Source organism: Gavia stellata, chromosome 1, assembly GCF_030936135.1.
Source record: "Gavia stellata isolate bGavSte3 chromosome 1, bGavSte3.hap2, whole genome shotgun sequence".
Classification (NCBI taxonomy): Eukaryota; Metazoa; Chordata; class Aves; order Gaviiformes; family Gaviidae; genus Gavia; species Gavia stellata.
Genome location: NC_082594.1, coordinates 41,654,448 through 41,677,247, shown reverse-complemented (window position 1 = coordinate 41,677,247; position 22,800 = coordinate 41,654,448). Strand labels below are relative to the sequence as shown.

The following is a 22,800-nucleotide window of genomic DNA, read 5'->3' as shown; positions in this document are numbered from 1 at the left end:
ATACCTTTTCTTTACTATTTATGCACTTCTGTTACCCACAATAATGTTTCTGTTGTGCGTTTGAAGAACCATATATTACCCAAGCTCATCACAGAATATATCTTTTAGTTTGGACTTGTTTGTTTTATTTGCTTCTTCAAGAAGTGCGTGGTATATTGATATGTTTGATAGATCGCTATCTTTCTTCTGACCCTCAGATAGTTTATTTATTTCCCAATAGTTCCCCAGCCTGTAAGTGTCAAAAATGTAGTATTGCTCATTTCCATTTCATGTCTTATAATTTTTGCTATCAACAACATGGAACAAGAGACTTGTTTCTCAGCCATCTTCTCTTATAAGACTGAGAAGTGCATATGGACGTCTTTTGGATTAATGTCAAATTTGAAGTATTCTGTGAGGCTATTTCTTTTTCAGTAGTTGCAGACTTCCACCCGTATTATCATTCATGGTATTCCAAGACTAACTATAGGGAAATTTAGCTTTTCAAAATGAGAGTTTTTAATTTGACCTGAAAGAACACTGGGATGCTTGTTCATCTGTCTTCTGTACTTTACCCAGTTTGGCTTGGTAGACCCAGCTCTCAGTGAATGTACTTGTTACCTGTATGTCAAGACTTTTGGTGAAATCAAGTCCTTCACTGTGTGAAAAGTCACATTGTCTATAGGACTACAAGTTTCTAAGACTTCAACCAGGTGTGTAAGCTTTAAAGTATAAAATTCTCTCTTACTTGTATCCTTAATGGATCTGGCACAGATATGTATAAGTAGCAGTCATAAAATCATAAAATATTTTAGGTTGGAAGGGATCCCTGGAGGTCCAAAGCCCAGCTCAAAACAGAGAGCCCAAAACTGGACACGTTATTCCAGATGCAGGTTTACAAGTGCTGAAAAGAGGGAAAGAATCCCTAGCCTCTTCAAGGTGATTACATTTTTGCTAATACAGCCTAGTATGCAGTTGGCCTTCCATGCTGCAAGGCCACACTGACGAGCTATATTCAATATGTTTTTCATGAGCTCCCCTCAGACCTTTTTTTGCCAAGGTGCTTTCTATCCATTTGGCCCCCAGCCTGCATTGTTGCATGGGGGTATTCCCTCCCTGGGGCAGGACTCCATGTTTGCCATTGCTGCACTTCTTGAGGTACCTGTTGCCCATTTATCCAGCCTGTCAAGCTCCCTCTGAAGAGGAGCCCGGCATTCCAGCATGCAGAGTGCTTGCCCCCCAGCTTGGCGTCATCTGCACAGTTGCAGAGGGTGCACTCCGCCTCATGATCCAGCTTGTTAGCCAAGACATCAGATGCAAAGGCAGCACTGACCCCATTATCCACCTCTATTAACCAGCTGCCCATTGGACTGTGCACCTGATCAAAAACCTTTGAACCTGGCACTCCAAGAAATTTTTCCAGGCACTTGATAGTCCACCAATCCAAACCATATCTCACCAATTTATCTGTAAGGATACTGTGGGTGACAGTGTCAAAAGCCTAGCTACATCACTGTACCCCTTCTTCACCAAGGTAGCCATCTCATCACAGAAGCCAATCAGGCTGGTCAAGCACACTTTGCCATTGGTAAATGCATGTAGGCTGTTTCCAGTCTCCTCCTCCTACTGTATGTGCCTGGATGTGGCTTCCAGGAGGATTTGCCGAGTAGTGAGGCTAGGTTGACTGGCCTGCAGTTCCTCTGATGATCCTCCTCCTTTTCCTTGAAAATGTGCAGGAGGTATACCTTTTTTTAGTCATCAAGAACTCCATCATGAGTGGACTGCATAAACTTACGGAGGATTGTTGTTTCTTGGAAAGATGTGTATGTTAAACAGGTGACTCCTGTGCTCTTAAATTTACATGGGATTTTTTTAATTGACTAGTATGAAAAAGAAAAAAATAAAAGAAGGTAATTCATATGTAATTCTCTTTGTCTAGAAAAGAAAGGCACACACTTTTGGTTTAAAATTCAGCCTTGAAGTATCTTTTTGTGAAATTGGAGAACAGAGGCTTGGATTCGTCTCACACACAGTCATGTAAGATTCCTCTGTAGTTACAGTAGTGATGCTAGTGGATCTGAGGATAAATTCTAACAGGTTAGGTGGTGATTTACTTCTGGAACTGTGTGGTTTTTCTCCAAAGTCTAGCTAAGGAGATTATCTTAGTAGTTTCCACCAGGTGAATTAAGTTGTGACATATAAAATTAGATGAAATAAAGACTATGCTTGAAGTGCATTTCATTTCACTGACTTCTGTCCTTCTGTATTCTAAAGACATTAAACTGCATTTTCTAATGTTTCTCTATGAAGCAGCAATAGGTCGGAAGTTCATATAAATTATTATTAATATTATTAATTTTTTAAATTAATTCCCAGCTGCTATGGCAATGGGCAGTCTATAAAGTAATTGATTGTGCTATCAGATAAATGTAGGTTTGGGGATATCTGAGTTGGGCAAAATTTAATTACTCAAAATGAAGTTTGCAAAGGTCACCAAGTCTAACACTGATAGTATTTTTTATATGGGGAAATATTTCATGAGATTTTGAGCAATCCCCAGTGATCTGGATCTTGATTTTCTTTCTGATTTGAGAGATGGCACATTAGCATTACACTCCACTGTCTATCACCATTCCTTACCAAGCACATCATCAACTTGCAATTTTCTTTTAAACAAAGAGGTAGATACTGATGAAATATAACATAACCTCCTGGATTGCTGATATTTCCATTGACAGTCTTCCATCCTAGCATTGGTTGATCTGTATGGTGTATAATTTAACATCTGATTCCCTATGCAGATAAAATATGTTCTCTTTAAATGCTGTATTTTGAATCTGTTGGTGATGAGACTATTAATCTACCATTTGTAATCTTTAATGAGGAAGTCATGCATTTTTATAAATTTATTTAATAATTTCATAATCTTTACACACTCTAATTATTTACAATTAAGTTTATGCTGAAATCAGCCTCAGAAACTAAAAACTCTAATTGCATTTCATTAGATTACTCTATAGAGTAGTATGAAGACATTACATATATTGACTAAAAAGTTAACTTCAGTTTATTTAAACAATGGAATGACACCTGTGTGTCAATATTACCTCTTCAGGAATGTAGATCCTGCCATGTGCACAGACATTATGTAGACTTTATTTAGCTCAATATTTCACCAAATAGATTTACTAACATATTGGTGATATTATTTCATATTGATTCTTGTTTATAAAGACAGGATGGGCCATGTGATAGTCTAACACGCATTTCTCCATTACAAAGGCTACAGCATTTCCCCTTATTGGTTGTTCCTTTAATCTGAATCTCTCTTTTAGAAGAAAAGAGTTTTGCTTTAAAAATATTCAATGACAGTGAATCTCCCAGAACTTTTGATTTTTTTTAATAATAAAATTTATTTTTAAATTAATGTAAATGGCTTTTATTCTGAATATGTCGAATTTTAGTTTTTAGTCATTTAATCTTGCTGTAATTGTGTCTGCCAGACTAAAGCATCTCCTATCAGCAAATTCTTAATACAATTAAAGGTCATTAACTGGTTTGTTGAGATTCTCACAGGTGCAGTTTTTGAGCCTTGAAACTGTCTTCTATAGTTCTCTGAACTCCCTCACTCTATTAGTTTTCTTCCAGATGTAAAGACAAATACCATATTCTAGTAATGGTCACCCCTGCATGAAATAAATAAAGCTAATGCATTGGTCATATTTTAATAAGAAAATCTGCAATAACTATATGAGTCTTTTGAATATAACGTATGTAAGAACCATGTTAGTCTTCTTGTTTGCTGTCTTATATTTGGAGCTCATGTTCAGCTGATTATGTGTAACAGCTCTCAGATCCTCTTGGATGTAATTACTTCCCCAGCTGTGTAAACATAGTTGCAAGGTTTTCTGTTTGTTCATTGCCCACCACCACTACCATCCCATATTTATGTTTTTTACATCTTGTCACATTAAAATACATAGTTTGCTTGGTCCCAGATTCCAATGTGATCCAAAGTTCTTTCTAATTAGTCACTTGTTTTATTTATTCACTACCCCCTAATCCTTATGTCATCTGCAAACTTCATCCCCAATTTCTTTGTTTCATCCAGTCATGAAATTCTTAAATCACAGTGCCAAGATTTGGGACCTGAAGGATACCAATAGAAATAAACCTGCTTGATAATGATTCTATGTTTACCTTTATATTTTGACACTTACTAATTAGCCATTTTTATTTATTTATTTAATGTGTAAAGACTTGATTTTAGTGTCTAGTTTCACTAGTAAAATGTTGTAGAGAGACAGAATTATTTATTTATTTTTAAATAGAAACTGATGTCAAGAACTGCTATTATTTTTGTCATACAGAAATTAATCTTGACAAAAAGAATTTTATTAGTTTGGCTGAATTTGTTTTTCATGAACCTATATTATCTTATCCCCTTCCTACTCATGTCTGCCTTATTTTTTGTGTATAAATTCATACACATATGTATTACCTTGCGTAGAATCAAAATGAAGTTAACTTCTACAACCTTTTACATCTTCTTGCTTTCTTCTGTAAAAAACCCCAAACTATTTATGGAATATTTTTGCCTTCGTGTCATCTTTGACATATTCCAACATACCAATCACACCATGTTTCTTTTGAATTTAATGTCCACTTCTTAAGGATGTTTTCTCTTCTGTTATAAGCTACATTTTAAAATGAGTACTACTGTCTTTCTTAATCATTGCCTCTTTTGGGATCTAGTAAAACATTTTTTCCCTTATCTGAATCTGGTCCATTTAAATGTATCTACTGTCTATATGGTGTCACATATGCACATTTACGTACTATGCTCATCGCAGAACTGAGTCTTTAGCATGGAAGAGAAACTAGAGTTTTGGACAATAAGCATCTTTCATTCATAGTACTGAAAGGTCAGAGATCTTCACAAGAACATATTGTGAATAAAATATTCAGCACAAAGCTCTGCATAAAATTGCAGTGCAGCTTCCAGTGCATGAGGACAGCCTATTCCTGATTCACCCACACACAACTGTCCCCAAATCAGTATATATGAAGAGATTGCAGGGGCACTTATAATACTTTATTTCTTTCCCTGAATGACCCAAAACTTCTGACATTAAAAATGGAGAAAAGGTTAGTGCTCTTAGCATAAAGATAGCATTGTCTCTGCAGCCCTCCACTCTTGCAAACAAGAGCACAGGAATCTGTAATGATCACAGTTATTAATGACCTCTTTTATTATTGTGTTATTTCCAAAACACAGTTTAGAACATTTGGCATCATGATAGTAAATTGGTATAGATCCATGAGGTGATGAATGCTGTAACCTGTTCAGTCAAGTTTGATAATTCAGTTCACTTTTTTAGGCATAAAATCTGTAAGATTACAATAAAACTGCTCAAAAGCATAACACCATTAAGCGTGTATAAAGCTATTTTTCTCCACTGATATCTGCAGGATTTTTTTTAACTGCTGCTCAGTATGCCACTGAGCACAAACTGCTGCTCCATTTGTTCTGCCTTTGGATAGTCAAAAATATTATGTCATGCTTTTGGCTGGTTTCAGTGAGTATTGTATCAGGTGTAACAGTTGAGTTAGATATTTGTAAGATTGTGTGTATTCTTAAGGGGTAGAAAACAGTTATCATAGCTAACCTGATGTGTGTTCCCTTCTGCAAACTGCTTTCCACACACCAACAGCAAAATTTAAGTTCTGAACTAATAAGCCCTTAAGAGATACTAATTATAATTTCCAGTGCTCCTTTTTTATTCCTTTGTAATCTCAGTAACCATTTTAACACCTTGTCAGGCATTCAGGAACTTCCATCTGTGCAGCCTAGTGCATTTGTGAAATAAACCCATCTGTACAGCTGATTAAAAGTTGGATGTAGTCCATGTTTTGTCTTTATCCTGAAAGAAACAGTATTGCTGCAGCAGTTGTTGATGTAGGGCCTGAATACAGAATGGAATGCACAAGGCTAATGGAGCAAAATAGCTTTTAGTGTTTTCATTTGTATTTAATAATTGTTCAAAATAAAATCAGAACAAATTAAGTGTGACAAGCAAGACCAATTAGAAAGGCTGCAGAGTTCAAGTCTGCAGTTAGATGCAGGAAGCAACTCTAGAATTACTGTCATTTCAAGTATGTGTTAAACAGCAAGGTGAATCCAAGCAGATAGTAACTTCATGTACTCTTCTTGCTCTTCTACAAACATACTTAAATTTATTCTGAGAGTGCATGTATGTTTTTCATTGGTGTGGTAGGCAGTTTTCAGTTGCATGTTTTTAGAAAGGTGGAGGAACAGATGCACAATTCCTTATCTACAAACTAGGTCAGTAGAATAACTGCATCTGACTACTTGATTTGCATCCATATTTGGTGTTCAGAGATACCATCTCTCATATTTCTATTCATAATCTCACTGCCACTGCTAAAAGTTTTATGGATGCAAAGCTGTATTTTCAAAAGATTGTAAGGAATAACTCATCTTTAGAAAACAAAAAAACCAACAAGAATCCACCCAGCCAAGTAGGTTACTAAAAATTTCAGATGAGAAGACATGGATAGGGAGTGAATTATCCTCTCACAATTCACATGGGCATATGGAAAAGAAAAAAGAAGTGAAAGAGAAGAGGAGGGGAGTTTAAGACAGAATGAGAATCTTTGTCTTGTGTTTTTTTTAGTACCCTCAGGACAATTGTTATCACACATCTTTCTCCTCTAGCATTGAAATGCACACCTACTTTTGGATATCAGGAGAGGTATAACAGAAAGAATTAATTCCACACTGAACTAGCATAAAAGTAACATAATGGCATAGATTCTGATATATGGATCTGTGAGCTAATGTTAATGCAAGCAAATAAATCTGCATCAGATGGCACATCACCATGCAAATGTACTAGGTCACATTTTACTGGTGCAATGCCAAGTACCTATTTCCTCAGAATTGCCTAAATGTGTCTATGTTGCTGATTAGTCAAAAGGTATTTCAGACAATGCTTGCTCAAGGATGTATGTCATGTGTTCGTTTGTGTTGTACGGGCATACTCATCAATGGTCTCTAAATGACAGGAGGTATACTAGAGTGATAAAATAGTATTGACTGGATGCTCAGTGTACTGCAAGACCCTTTAATCCTATCACACCAATAAAGACTATCATGCGGTCTCATATACGAAACATCTAAACTTCCTGAGCTATGAGTTAGGTCTATTGCCCTTTATTCCAACATAAGTATAAGACTCATATCCATTCTATCTGCAAGGACTTCCAAAGTATGTAGACCGAGAGAATTTTTCGGAAGTTACACAAATGCAACTAAAAATGGAACACAACCTTAGGATTTTAGGTGAGAATTATGGAGGATTTTAGCTAGCTAAAGATACAAACAATACTGCATAAAATGCCATAACTCATAAACTAGAGCAACACAGTCTTTTATACTGCTAATAAAAGAGATTAATAGGGACTTTTTGCTTTTTTCAAGGCTTTTACAATAATCAACAGAGAAACAAGACCTTAATTATAATGTAGATGCAGCTGATATTTATATTTGGTAGCAGACACCCCAAACCTCAGAACCCAGAATAATGCTAGAAAGGAAGGAAAGTACAGATATTCCAATGAAAGAATAGTATAGGTGGGGTTTATTCAAAAAATCAAGATAAATAATTGTTTACATATTAAAACGAATCTTCTTAGGTGTTTCAAGCGATGGGGAAAGGTGGGTTTGGTTTTTTTTTGTTGTTGAAGTTGAAAAGTGAAAATACATTTAATCCGGGGATGGGAAATGGCAACTATAATTATACACTGCAGAATTGCTGCCCACTGAGTACTGTTTTGTTGAATATGGTTCACTTTTGGTGATAATAACAATACGTCATTTGGTGAATTGTGAATTCCCTCAAGGAATTTATGATACAACCCTGGAGCTGAACAAATCCCAAGTGCTGGTGTCTGACTTAAACTAGATAAATGCAGCTGCTTCCTATATAGGACAAGTGTCACTAAAATATTTTTAAAATAGTGTTTAGAATTTCAGTTTCAGGTTGTCCAGTTAAATTGGCTTGAATGCAATTTAAATTTTATTTCTTTTTTTCTTTTCCCCCAAGAGCACAGTTTAGTAATGTGTAGGTGAAAAGATGATAGACATGGTTTTCCCCTCTCTTTTCAAATATATTGTTTGGTCTACAGAGTACTGAGTCATCAGCTTCAGGTGTATCATCTTTACCTTCTCACAGGTGCAGAGGGCAATCCATTCAGGTATAATCTAATCATTACCATTATTTGAGGAGGTTTTCTTTAAAGTTAATGTACATGACTGGTGACTCATATTCTGGTTCCTTTAATAAACTAATATACAGAAAGATTTCTCATTCCATGTGCATTGAATGACTAAAGGTGCTCCAGGGAAGTACTGTACTGAAGACAACAGAAAGAATTAATTTAAGTAATGTCATATGTAAATCCCTGTTGCCTTTTCACACCAAAATGTTAATTCTAGGGATATGTGACCCCACTGGAGTTTGTGTCAGTCTTAGACAGGTTAATATAGAGGTATAGCACAGCTGAGGGAATAACTTTTAGCTTTGAATAATGCTGACTTCAATATGATAGTGACAAATTCACCAGTGGTTTACACTGGTGTAACATAGGATGTCATTTGGGTTATGAGTTGTATAATAAAGAGAAGAACTTTTTCCAGTGTTTTTCCATGAAAGATAAACAAGGCAGTTTTATATACAGTCTAATTTATTCAGAACAGTGTCAAATAAAGCTCAATGTAAAAAAAAAAGGTTTCGGTCATCATGTTTGCAATCAACTAAATTTAAGGGGCTGAAACATAACATTTATGTTCACCTCCCCCAATATATTGCCTGAACAGACATCTTTTTCAGCCAAACTGTTTGAGCAGCTGATCCAAACTCATTAATGTAACAGTATTTCAGCAAAAGTCATGCTGATAGCTATTGGTTCATTAGTGCCTGAATCCAGAAGGCATATCGAAATAGTTAGAATCAACTGACAATCTTGGCTTCGAATGCAATGCACTTATAAATAGTTTAACAATGTTTTTTGAGATTTTTGTCTGTGTTTTGAATGATCAAGATTATACGGTGTTTGATAAAATTGCTAATAGATCTACTTTATTATTGTATGTTTATTTCTTATACCAAGTTACAAATTAGATGCCACTTATTAATGGTGTGTTTATTGTTATCTTACTAAGTCATGGTGATATACCAAATTTTTCACACAATTTCGTTGACTAAAACTGACATCTGTAGTTATGTCAATTAATGTATCACTCCATGGTATAGTTCAATAAGATGAAGCTAGAGACTTTTTTGGAGCTAGAAAAAAATCATGAACAAGAAAAGTTACAAAGTGTACCTATCCAAAGAGCAAAGTGTGAACATGGTCAGAGGCCAGAATAATCATCAGAGAACTGGGGGAACCAAGAAATCTGCCAGTCTGTAGGACATGATGATGGGATGCTATTGGTCTGAACAATTTCTTCCGCCCCTACTTCATCTTTGTCCTAGATTCATGTTACTAGATGGAGTTTAAAATGCAGAAGAGGGAGGGTCCTGAGCTGCAGCAACAAGAGAGAGGAGGCAGGATAAAATAGACAAGAACCAAGGCACATTCAAGCAGCATCTCAAACAAAGAGCAGTGGGTGAAATTCCCTAAGATACCTGTTAGCTGAGATAACCAGATCAGGCTTGTAGGGTAGTTCTTAGTCTTCAAGAAACTCATCATGCCTAAATGGATAACTACGGATTAATTATGCAGGTAGAGCCTGACAGCTGGAGCTTGACAGCTTGACAAAGACTGGGGCAAAATGAAGTGAATGTGAAGCAATTACAAGAAAGGAATCTTAGACACCTTTTTTTCCTATTTTAATCCAAGAATGGCTTGAGAACTCCTGAAAATATTTTAGTAAATTGAACAAATAGCCACGGGCCATAGCATGCATATTCAGAGAAGCACCTTGTAACATGTTTAAAAGCCATTGAAATACATATCTCAGAAACATTCTTCAAACTTTTCTAGATTCGATTTTTAGGGGTGATTAATTACACCAATAACTCTCTGGGTTCCTATGGACCACATAACTTGTTTTACACCAAAATTATATCACAGTAAATTCAATCCCATGTATACCCCATAGTATTTTAAAACATTTACAGAATTCAACCTTCTCATCTGTTGTATATAATCTCAAAAATAAAGATGGCGAGTTAGTATTGAAATAGGTTATTTTGCATGCAAATAAAATTTGTAATTAAAAAGAAATTGTCTTTTTCTTGAATGTTATCATTTAGGAAAGAACATATGGTGCTTTTAGAAAATAGGTAGTTTATTTCTTCTGCAGGTGTTTTCCTACCCCTAAAGGGGAATTAAAGCAGGAACTCTGACCACCTTTTGTGTTGTGTTAGTAAAGCTTTCCTACTGTGCTTTCCAAGTTGTCTAATGGGCACACAATTCATCAGCTGGATGCCAAAGTTTCCATGACGCTTGTATATTAAATTGTTTCTGTTTCAAATGGTTTAACTAAAATTAGTCCTTGGAGCAATTCTGAGAAGCAGTTATTCTTTGCAGCAGTTTACTATGTCTTCAGATTCTTCTTTCTTTTTTTTTTTCTTTTTTTATATTTTATTATTTTTTTTATTTAGTGTAGTTTTCTCAGGGTAGATTTCTCTTGAAAGACTGCAGAAGCTATCATGGTGTATGTATGTGTTAAAATAACGGCTGATTTAAACTGTAATCACAGAGGGTGAAACTGTATTTGAACTACTAATGTACAGAGTAGCTACATGTGGTTTATAGGTCAAAGTATAATAGTGTGAGCATTTTTTGATTGGTATAAATTGTAACCACAGTTGTCAACTTGGCTCCAAGAATCCCATGCACTTGGGGAAAAATAATAATGTGGTTTTTAACGATGCCAAAGTACTTCAGGATATTGCTTCACCAAATACTAATTCTTCTGTGCAAGTTCCACTTTCCACTTAGTGCTGCCCCCAATTAAAGCTTTAAGCACTTAACCTGTAGTTGTGAAAAAAGCAGTTTATGATGGGTGTAATCTTACTCCCAGAGGTCTAATTATCTCAGTAGGTTCCCAATTAATCCATGAAGTTGTTAGGTCTTCCTTTTAATTAGATCTGTTTTTCTTGAAGAACAGTTTTATTTTTCATATTTCACTTTATTATTTCCTTCACTAGAACCCTGCAGGGTGGGAATTCTACTTTGAAATATTCTTATTTGTTTGATTGCTGGTTGATGCTTAATGAAGATGATGTTCTTTACCCACAGCTTGCATTAAAGTTCAGTTTGGAGATTGGAATGCAAGCCCTTTAAGCATGAAAATTAAATGTCAATATGTACCAAGTGAGAAAGTGAACACTTCCTTTGTTCTAAAGCCATTATTTGAAGGGTTTTTTTTATGTTAAGGCACAATTATCTTTGGCCCAATCCCACAAAATTGAAATTGAGGTAATTCTACATACATTCTGAATTAACATTTTACTGGGGTTTTGTGGTTTTGGTTTGGTATGGTTTTTTTTTTATTTCATTAATGCATATATTTAAGAGGATACATATATGAAGAAGCTGGATATGAAGTCATATTTTTCCTTCTCACTTTTACCAGTGAAAAAACTTTTTATATAACAGGGATCTGCAAGCAGGAGTAGAAGCTTCATTAAGTAATCACAAAAACATCCAGTAAGTGGAATATTATCTGAAGACTGTTGGGAATTTCACTTACCCCTCCACTCCTGTGTCAGCTCCACATGATAGAAAGCTATATTGGTTTATCTGACAGTGTCCTTTCCTCTGTTATGTCTCAGTGTTATTCTCTTGTTGTATTCCATCAAAAAATCAAACAGTTTACCCACTGGAACTGTGACTCACTTCTGGGAAAAAAGTGATCATCTGTGGTCTTCTTAACTGTGGAATTTACCCGGCAATGAAACTCTATTTCATGTATGTGTTATACAGTTTCACTGACCAAAATATTTTCTTCCTGTGATGCACAGGTTGTTTTGAAATCTGCATCGGTTTGGTAACTGTTTATTTTTTTATTAGTTTTACAGATAGTGAAATAACTGTCCATTCAGAATTCACTATACCATTTAAGGATTACTTAATAATCCATTAGTATTCTTTATGCATAAATAGTAAAGTTCATGGAAGAAAGCAATATTCAGTAAGACAAGAATGAAAATAATAACCAAAATAGATGCGTAATTATTGTTCATAGATTACACTGATCTCCACAAACATGCATTTTAACGAAATTACATAGGCTACATAAATAAGAATGGGAAATAATTGTTATAAAGAGAAGAGGCTCTGATATATTTTCTACAGTAATTGGTGGTAGTGTAGTGTAGTAGTGAAGCAGTCATCATTTTCTGTTTTTAGGAAGAAAAGTATATAAAAATACTGGGTTATCTTGTGCCTGGCTGTTAAGATATCTTTTTATTCTATCAGAAATTAAGAACTGTGAAAATCATTTATAACTCCCATAGATTTCATTTTATCCCTTTACACCTCAAACTTTGCAGAGACCCTTTGTCAGGTGGTGTCCATATAGAGAAGGTGGTGGCATTTAAGTGACTAAAGAGAACAGCAAGGAAGAGCCAAGAAATGTACATTGTCCATATCCTGACCTCTGGATATTAGTTAAAGAGTGGAAGTCTGAAGGATTGTTTCTGCTCTTTAGGTTTTGGGTAGGGCTATAACCGAGGTTTTCCATACTGGTACTCTTCAACTCTTTTGCTAAATAACAACATGGGCAGAAAAAACTTGGAATACACAGTCTAAGAACTTACCTCACTGATTTTTTTTCTTTCTTTTGCAAGGATCAGTGTGATGAGCAGACAAGAGACATGTGTGGTTAGTCTTAAGGGGCAATGTAGAAAAATGTTTTAAGAGATTTTCTATGAATATTCCTCCCCTAAGATGAAATAATTGGAAACATGTATGTGGTTATGCTCTATCTTTGAAGCAACTTGCTTACTTAAATTAATCATATGCATTTTGTTTTGAAATTCTTCAAATTTCATTTCAGGATTTTCTTCTCTGTTCTTTTACCTTCATGTTCTTTTAACATCTTGTAATTCTGTGACTTCCAAGGAGAAAGTGACTTTCTAGGTAATTTTCTGCTGATGTGATGTGCCTTTGTGATCTGTGCAAGAATTGCTTTGTTATTAAAAACAAAGCAAGCAAACAAACAAAAAAGAAAAAGCCAACAAAACCTCCTAAGCCCTACTCACCTTCCTCATTTTGTTGTTGTTTTTTTTCCTAGAAGCACAGTGTTCAATTTTGCTATTTTACTCTTTCCCCAAGTATGTAGACTACATCTAATATTATCAAGTAGTGTGACGAAATAGACCACCTTAGAGTGAAGCAACCGATGCTGAGGACTTGACATCTATACCCTATGAGTTTTTAGAATTTTGCTAGGTCTGACTCTTGTCTGGTCCTGTGCTGGATGCCCTGGAATACTGGAGCTTGTCTTACTATTCAGGTGAATTCAACAGCAAACCAGTTTGTGCAATTCCACACCTCTCCACATTGTAAACCAAGGCTCAGTCAGTGAACACAAGCTGTATGTTCATTTCTAAAACTCAATCCTGAATCAAACCAAAATGCTCATGCAAGTGAACCCCTAGATACTTGCAGGTTTTAACTGATCTGAATATAATGTGGATTTCTGGCAATCCAAAAACATTTAGTATGGTTGAACTATTGGTACCACATTGTTAATTTTATTGAAAGCTGTGTTACCTGATTTTCCTGCTAATGTGTAGTTACTTGCACACTCTGCAACTAAAGTAACATTTTAGTTTCTAAGGGAATTTTTTAAAATAAACATTAAAAAAAACAACAACAACAACAACAAAAAAGCTTTATGGCCAAGTGGAACTATGGCAGAAAATAAAGGTTGTAGCTACATTTTTAGGAATAAAAGTGTGTATCTCACTTCATTACTGTGAAATGGTATCTAAATGTTTAAGTGGAAATGGTAGTGAAATGTCCCAATATTTTTCTCTTGTTGAACTTCACGTATTCTGGTGGCTGAACATTTAAAAATGCAATCTTACTAACTATCCTAACATCAGGTGCTGTTTTAATTATAGCTAATGTGTGCAACATAGGTGTATGAATATTCTGCTAAACTCCCCAGCTGTCAAACCTAATGTAACATGAGGAGAATGAAGGGAGCAGAAAGCTGGTATTATAATGGAGATTGCTGATATTGGACCTTGCTCATACCTAATCCACAGTCTTTTGACATTATGGGGAGGCCTTCCATCATTTTCGTCCTCCCTAATCTTAAACTTTCACCATGTTATCATGATCACAGGTCTTCAGGCTAGCAGTGATGCAAAAGTATTTTAGCTAGTGCCATTGATGCACAAAGGTGGCACAGGGGATGAAATAGGACCAGCTGCTACACTTTCTGCCTCCATTAGAAATAATATCTTTACTGATACCTATGTAATTGGAAATATTGGAAAAAAATATAATTTAGTTTGAAAAAGCACTGGAGTTTTCGAAGACAAATCATTGGATTCTGCTCCTTACAAGCCTGGATATAAAACTTGCCAGTAGATGGCATGACCCTGCCCCTCAGTTAAGAGTGCTCCCCAAAGTAAATGAAAAGAGAAATCAAGTTCAGCCCCAAAGCAGTGATCCATAAAAGTTAAGTACACTTCAGGGACAATGTGATAAAGCTGAGATTGTGGCTGTTGGCAGGTAGATTAAAAGGGAATGAAGAAAATAGTAATTTTGTGTAACTAGAAGTATTTATACAAAATTTTAAAAACCCCAGATATTTTAAAAATATTATTTTGTGGTGTAGATTATTTCTATTAAGTGTGTGAAATTTTTAGGTTGATTTTTATTAAAATGGGGTTCCTAATTGTAAAGTTTAACCTCTGAAATTGCTCTGACAGACCTTTGTTCATTATGCAGTAATTAGAAAGGCACCATTAGCATCTATGCTGTGAACTTTTCAGTGTAGTTCAGGATACATGGTAGTATAGCCAATTAAAACAAAAACATTTAAGTGGGTAAGAAAACTATTAAAGCCAATTCATTAGACCTGCATATTTTGGGGTCAGTGGTACAGAACATGCACATCAAAGCAGAAAAAGCTTGAGTTGCTAATATGCCCCAAAGCACTGAAGTGAGCAGCATTGCAGATTGTGAATTTGAGAGGTAGGGCAGCCTTAGGGTACTGATTACATTGATGAGGATATGGTAATGACTTAAGCAGCTGTCAAGAGTTACAGAGACCAAAATCCACAAGGATGTGTGGCTAAGTAACAGATGCCTTTAAAACTGTCTGTTTTGTTACTGTTCAGTAACTTACAGCAAAACTTTAATGAGGTGACCTCCACAGCATTTTGTACGTAGATTAGTTTTTTCAGTTCCTTACAGCAGTGGATGAGCTCAGATAGATCTGCTTTTAAGAGCTACCAATACATGTGTCAGATCAGAGAGCAGAAACAGGGGAAGAAGGTGATTTTGAAGAATGCTGAGTAGTAAATTAATTCAATCGCTACAGGGCCTTTTCATTGCCTTATACAAATCCAGCTGAGAGCAAACACCAATGAAGTTCTCTTTAAGGCCAGCATTATGCTGGACAAATGTGGTCAGGTTGGTCTAATGTCCAGTTGTATCACAAATACTTCTGACAATCTGACCAAAGCCTGCAGACTGAGAATCAGCAACAGAGATAGATTGGTCAACAACTTGAAAGAATCTAGTGACTGTTTTCAGATAAATTTATTTTCTCTCACAAAAGTTAACCATCTAAAAGTTAGGTGCTAGGACAAAACTAGTAATCCCAGGTCTATCTATGGTCAGTGTAAGAAAACAAGAATCTCAAGGGAGTGAATCATTTTGTCCGGGGCATCTAATTTCTGATATTTGAATTATTCTCTGGAAGATCTTTCTCTTTTGTCTATAGAGGTGGACTGGATGAGTAATTTAGATTGGGTACCTAAATTGTGGAAGGCTAAAATAACAGGCAGTGGAAGAGGGGTTAAATAATGATGTGCCTGTGACAAATTATCCAGTTACAACTATGTAACTATCTGCCCATATCCTATCCATTTTTCTATATTCACATATTCCAGTACTTGCAGACCACTTACTAAGTATATAAAGTTAACTGTCTTTTTTCCTCATGCTGTAGTTCCTACAAATGTTCCACCAATAAAACAGAATTGTGCTACTTGGACGGTATTGTCAGTAGCGGGGTGCAAAGTGGTATTGGCCTCAGGAGAGGTGTGGGGAATCAGTGACACCTGACCTCAGTTAAGCTTATATAAAGTGCTGAAAAGGCCTCATACTGATTATAATAATTCTTCAGGGATCCCCATCCCTCCCTCCCGCAGCTCATGAGCAGCTCTTTTAATGAGCAGCTCAGCGATCTTGTCCATAGTGAGGATAGAAGTGAAGATAGTTAAGAACCAATCAGCAATATGATTAATCACTGTTAACATAAGAGCAGGGTACTGCTGACTGTTGGTATGCACTGTTTGATTTGAATGCATTTATCTGGGGAGGTGGAAGTCTCTCTTTATTCTGACTGGAGCAACCCTGCTGCTTCCAACAGCTGCTGGAATCAGGCATGTTTCATTGCTATTAATTCAATGCAAGAAATCATTATCATTGTGCTGAGATGCTGGACAGCTGTCATTTTTTCTTGTCTGAATTCTAAAGTCAAATTAAGATGACTCATATGGTCCCAGTCAACCAAACTTTTACTAGGTAAATGATTTTATATGATACTAAGTCAGAGTTCAGTGCTGTCATTTTACCTTGCAAAATGATGCAGGAGGCATTCAAACGGGTAAGACTCAAGAGTAAATTAAAAAGTGCATAGTTCTCATTTATACCAGATGTGAATAGCTCTCTATGCTGATACTCTGTGTGAAAAAAATCAAAAATTTGTGTATCATTCTTGCATCTTAAAATTACGCTGCCTTTTCCCTAACAGTTTTGTCAGAAAATTATTAAGATTTTTTTTTCTTGCTCCCCATTGAAGGTGATGGTTGATTACTTCCTTTTGCTGTCAGGTAGCCAGTGAATAACCACTTGAGAGGAGGACAATATAGGACCAAGCCCCTTTCCATTTCACAAATTCTTAGACTTTTAACTGGGAAGGCAAGCATTAAATCTACCCCATTCTATTTACTGTAGGCTGCCATCCATCACCCTGGTAGGTGAGTGCCTTCTAAATGAAATAAAAGGCAATAGAAGGTCCTTAGCTGAACAATAGCACTCTCCTTGTTTGAGATAATTAAAAACCCCACCATCATCACAGAAGTGTTTTATTGCTTGTGCAATAATTTTCTTTCCCCTCCCTTCCCCAGATTATCAAAATATAAATTTTCAGTATTAAGTTCTATTTGTATAGTGAAAGGCTTTCTTTGGACAATAATTTTGTAGAACTTTATTTTGTAGAATTTTATGAAATAAAAATCCTCAAGTTTTATATTTCTGAGTTCTTCTGAGAACCTCTGTCATAGCCACCATTTCCAAGTGGTATTTTGGACTCATATCCACCATTATTATCTGAGTGTACCTTCCTACAAGGAAGGCATTACAACGACTTTATGTGGGGGTTTTGTTGCTTTTTTTGTTTGTTTGTTTTGTTTTGTTGTCATGAAACAATGAATTAAAGTAAAATAATAGAGTTTTAATGATAATTTATGCAAATGTTACTTTAGACCAAAAAGGACAATTCTCTACTTTGCTAAATCTTTATTGCTATTTTGACATGATTTTGTATAGCTTGAAAGCTTATACTTTGGTTCCTGAATAATTAGAAGCTATAACGTGGTTATTATTATTATTGTTGGGTTTATAATTATTATTATTGTTATTATTTTCCTTCTTCAAATTAGATGCTGTTAATTTAAGTTATCATATTGGTGGCATCTGTACTCTCAATTGACCAGAGAATATTGCTGAGGTGACAGTTTTCTTCGCATTTTCAGGGAATATCATCAGGCTAAATGCAAAAAACTGTTCTACCCTCTGCTTTTGATAGTATGTAGCAAATGGGAATATTTGGTTTATGCAGATATTTATGGTTTTTATTTATCATTTCAATTCATGAATTCTTGAATTCTTATCTTTAAACTTTCCTTTTGTGAGGTATTAGCGATCTGATCAATACAGAATCCACAAAATTTTGACCGTTTCAGGTGGATGGTTTTTTTATTTTTTTCCCCCTCTCTTTATTAAAGACTTACAGTGACTAATCTATGCAGAAAAGTAGGATATAGAAAACATCATAGAAATTTAGTTTTTCAAATTCATAAAAAAGAAAGTTAAGAAGCCCAGCTATCCTGAATACCCTAAATAGAAAAGTGAATATAAACATTTATCAACGTGTCTCTGAAGTTTTATTTATATATGTTTTGCCTCCAATATTTATTTGCCTGCAACATTTACTCATTGCTAGTATTTCTCATATATCCCATGTCCATTTTCTACTGTGTCTATAGCCATTTAAGGTGTTTTGTTTGCTGCTCTGGTAGTTTAAGAACAGTAAGTAATATGAAGTGTTAATGAAGTACTTAGTAACCATAATAGCATACCTGCTTGTACTTGGATTGACAGATCATTATATGAAATAAAAAAGTCTCAGTCAATAAATTCCCAGCCATTTGTCTGGTATAAGTAAAGACAGATTATTAATGCTTCCAATATTTCTTAGAATACTAGTCAGATGGAGACTAGTAAGTACCTTGTAAACAAAAATATGACATATAATGGAATGTTGGACTGTTGGCATGAAAATTTGAGCATGCTTCATTTATGCACTGCTTAAATAAACTGATTCAGAAAATGGAGATCATAAATAGCAATTATTTTTGTGTTACTGGTATTATCCAGAGCATCAGTGACCAATACCAAGAACAGACCACTAAAAGAAAGTTTTTCGTATTATAAGGGCAAATAATTTGTGTCACATGGGATAACCAAGCTGTTTTCATAAAACCTATGCTGTAACGTGTATATTGTAACTCTGCTTAGAAAAGGCACTTATTTCAGATGGCTATGTGAAAATTAGATGTCCAGGATAACATTTTCACTATTAGAAAGTTAGATTTCATTTCTAAAGGTAAGCTTGGAGCGTTGGCCTCCTTAATTCTGTCAGTGTGTGATTGAGTTCCCAATGCTGTAGATCTCCCTGTTTCTGATTTTCCTTAAGACTCTGCTGACTTGATCTTAGTCAAGCCACATTACAGAATAGTATGTGGCACTTTAGACAGCTGATGAGCTTTGGCTAAAGTATGGGTTGAGTCCTCATCTAATCATACATTGCAAGAATAACATTTAACATATGGTAAAAATTAGATTCCTAAATTTGAGTGTAGTTTTCAACTCATTTAATTTTACCAGCTTCTGAAAATGTGTTTCTTGTGGCTTAATTTTCAAAATTTTGCTCAAATAGGAGCTATTCAGTATATTTTAAACCAGGTATTTTATGTAATAATCTAAATATGAATTTTAGAGAATACTGAAAATGCTTGCTACCTGATCTTGAAAATGTTGTCCTACCTTTTAATTTAATTTGGCAAATTACAAATGATAATAAGAACAACCTGTTTCTACCTGAGTATATATATTCTGAAAGAATCTTATAAACAGTTATTAGAGAAGGTTTAGTATTTATTTTTATTTTTTTGCTTGTTTGTTATCAAGGAGGTCTTTTGAAAGTAGTAACCTTAATTGTGCGAGTTCTCCTAATATGGGGGGGAATCTTCCTGATAATTTGTAATAGCTATATCATGACTCCTAAATTACTTGCATGCTTGAAGTCAGCCCAACCATTTTTCATTCTCTATTACAGATTCTCAAAGTTACAGTGCATGTTAAAGAGCTGAAACTTGGGATGTTATTAAAACACCTGTTCAGAAGTTATTACTGTCTTTAGCTTTGATTTGACAAATATTACCTCTTGACATCTTGAAGTTTGTCAATAACTCTTTGCATGCTGGAATGTACAACATGCTTAAGAACTGCAACTGTTTAATGATGTTTCATTAATTTCAGTGGAATGCTGGGAGGCATATTTTCAAAATGACATACTGATATCACTGTTCTGGGAATACATCATGTTTTGCAACAATTACAACATCCATAGGGCAATAAATCAGTTAACTATATTCCTCTAGGCCCAGAAAATGAGCTAAATCGCTGTTTCAGAAACAACTTTTCCCAAGCTCATTTAAAATGAGGAGGGTTGGAAAGGAAACATTAGTAGAGGAATAAATTGAAAGGCCAAGTGAGGTATATACAGGTACAATATAAGGGCATCATGGGGACTGTGAGTAGGATTCCTTCTGTCACAGAATACAGCTAGAGATAATGAGAAAAATATGCTGTAAATAACCTATAGCTATGGGGAAAACTGAAATAAGAAAATAAAATAGGTACTTATGTTCTCTGGATTTTATTCAAGATGATGGCTCCACAGTTTTCTTCCAGCTGTGGGGGTAGGGAAAAAAAAAAGAGCAAAATCCCCTGGTCAAAAATTCTTTTAGCTCCTGATGTCCCGCTGTCCATAATGATATTCTAAGTTTGTATCCATTTGAAGGTTTTGATCTCTGTGAAATACTGTGATGTCCTGAAAAAATAAATATATCATTGAGTTCCAAGGAATATCAAGAATTATTCCTTGATTATTCATACAAGCACACATATATATATTTATTATGCACATGTGTGTTTCTGTATATATAATTTTATAGGGTTTTTTACTATTTTTCCCCAAACTTTCATTTAACTCTGCTTAATGTAGAATGACACAGCAGAATTGTCAGGTAGTCAAAAAAAAGAAAAATAACACACTTAAAGAGGAAACCTTGTAACCTTATAAAAACAATCTTTAGTGTGAGATATGCTATAATGTATCACAATACTTTGCTGATTGTGAATTGTTGGGCTTTTATTTATTGTGGGATGTGTGTGTATGCATATATATGGATATGCATATCTATACATGTGACTAGATATATATACACACACACATATATAGCTATCTATATATATATATTGCTCTAGTTCATTAAGGCTGCCGTCTTCTTCAGAAAGTCATACTTTAAACACAGTTGTGCACCCACGTACAAATACAGAAAATTCCTAACTTTTTATTAAACTAGTGATAGGGAGACTCAATAAGTAATTTAGTATCTAACAGGCAAGAGAATTACATACAATATGCAGGAAATACATCCAGGGCCTGCTTCTCCTTTTATTGTTATGTAGGCAAAGAGCTTTGAAATTAAAGAACGTTCATAGGTGTAAACCTGAGATATATCTAGAATTGTCCACTATATTTAAAATACAGGAAAATACTGGAGCATAAACAACTGCAAATCATATAAATAAAGTGCATATTTCCAGTCCAGTGGGCTGATTGTGAGATTGGGAAATGTATCTGCAAAAATATCGACAATTTGCTGCAATTCTAGGGACTGGGTAAACTGCAAAAATTTCTTCTACAATAGGACACAGAAAGATATTTGGGATGAACAACAAGGTCAACATTTCATTGTTTGGTTGGACTGAAGGAAACTGTGAACATAACGGAGTCTCCAAAGTACCTGTGCTTCTGAATTTACTGTATTTACTGATACAGTGAGGACTCCGTTTTATCTGCATTTAGCTAATTTAACTCTCGGGGAGGACTGATTAATACATTTCAACGAGTCCTTTTCATACATGAAGCTGCACCTCCCAGAGCTGATAACTGGTCCCTAAAAGTATTCATCCCTTTATGGGTATGTCAGAACCACAGTCAAAGGCATGACTCCGGTTGACATACTCAAACAAACTTTCAGTTCATTCACTCAGTACTGGGTGTGATAAGACCTACATAATCTTGCAAAATACTTGTTTATGCTAAATTCCCTGTTACCACAGTATGTGAGTCTGCTAGATATAATTAGCAAAGTACAGCTGTGCAAGCTGCAGTACATATGCAATCCCATGCATACAGCACATGCAAACTGCAATGGCACCTTTGGTTGAAGAATACACATGCATGTCCCCCCAAAATTGCATATCTGTAATACATGTAAAGATGTATACATTAAAGTGATGCCATAAAGCATTACAGATTTTTTTTTTTCTCTTTTCCTATCTATTCTGCCCTTTTCTTGATGTGAAATTGAGTCATAATCTTAAATTAGCCTGTCTGGCAAACATTATTAAAACTAAATACATATATAAAAGTACCTATGTTCCAGGAGTCTCTATCAGTTAATTTCAAAGAACATAAAATATCTTCTTGTTCGTGAAAAAGTGCATATACTGGAGTCTCTTACTGATTGGTGTACTTCGGTAATTAAAAGTGTTGCTGCTATACCATACTTAATATGCTCAAGACCTAAGGCCTTGTAAGTTGTCTTTTGTGTCAATCTGCAGTAATAACCCAGATACAGGTAGAAGTGCATTTTATTTTTCTAACCTAACCTTTGAGGGAAATGCTGACTATTATAGGTTTTCTGTACAAAGAATGAGTTGACAGAGCATAGGTTTGATTTCTGATAATAGATAATTGAAAGGATGAGGCTCAATTGCTGACACTCCAGAGTAGAAAGATGTGGACCAGACGAAAAGAGTTCACTACAGGCCAGCTGTGAGAATGAGCAGATGTCTAAAGAAAATATAATCCACGAGAAAAGTTGTAAAGAACGGTGGTTGTTCAATCTAGACAATACCAAACTTGTGTAGGCATAACAAATAAAGACTAAA

General features: G+C 35.1%; 1 protein-coding gene across 4 annotated transcripts in view; it reads left to right on the top strand.

Moving 5' to 3' along the window:
- The window catches only part of PCDH9 (protocadherin 9), a 679,091-nt gene that overhangs the window by 346,302 nt on the left and 309,989 nt on the right, over positions 1-22,800 (top strand). The gene's annotated exons all lie outside the window — the stretch shown is intronic.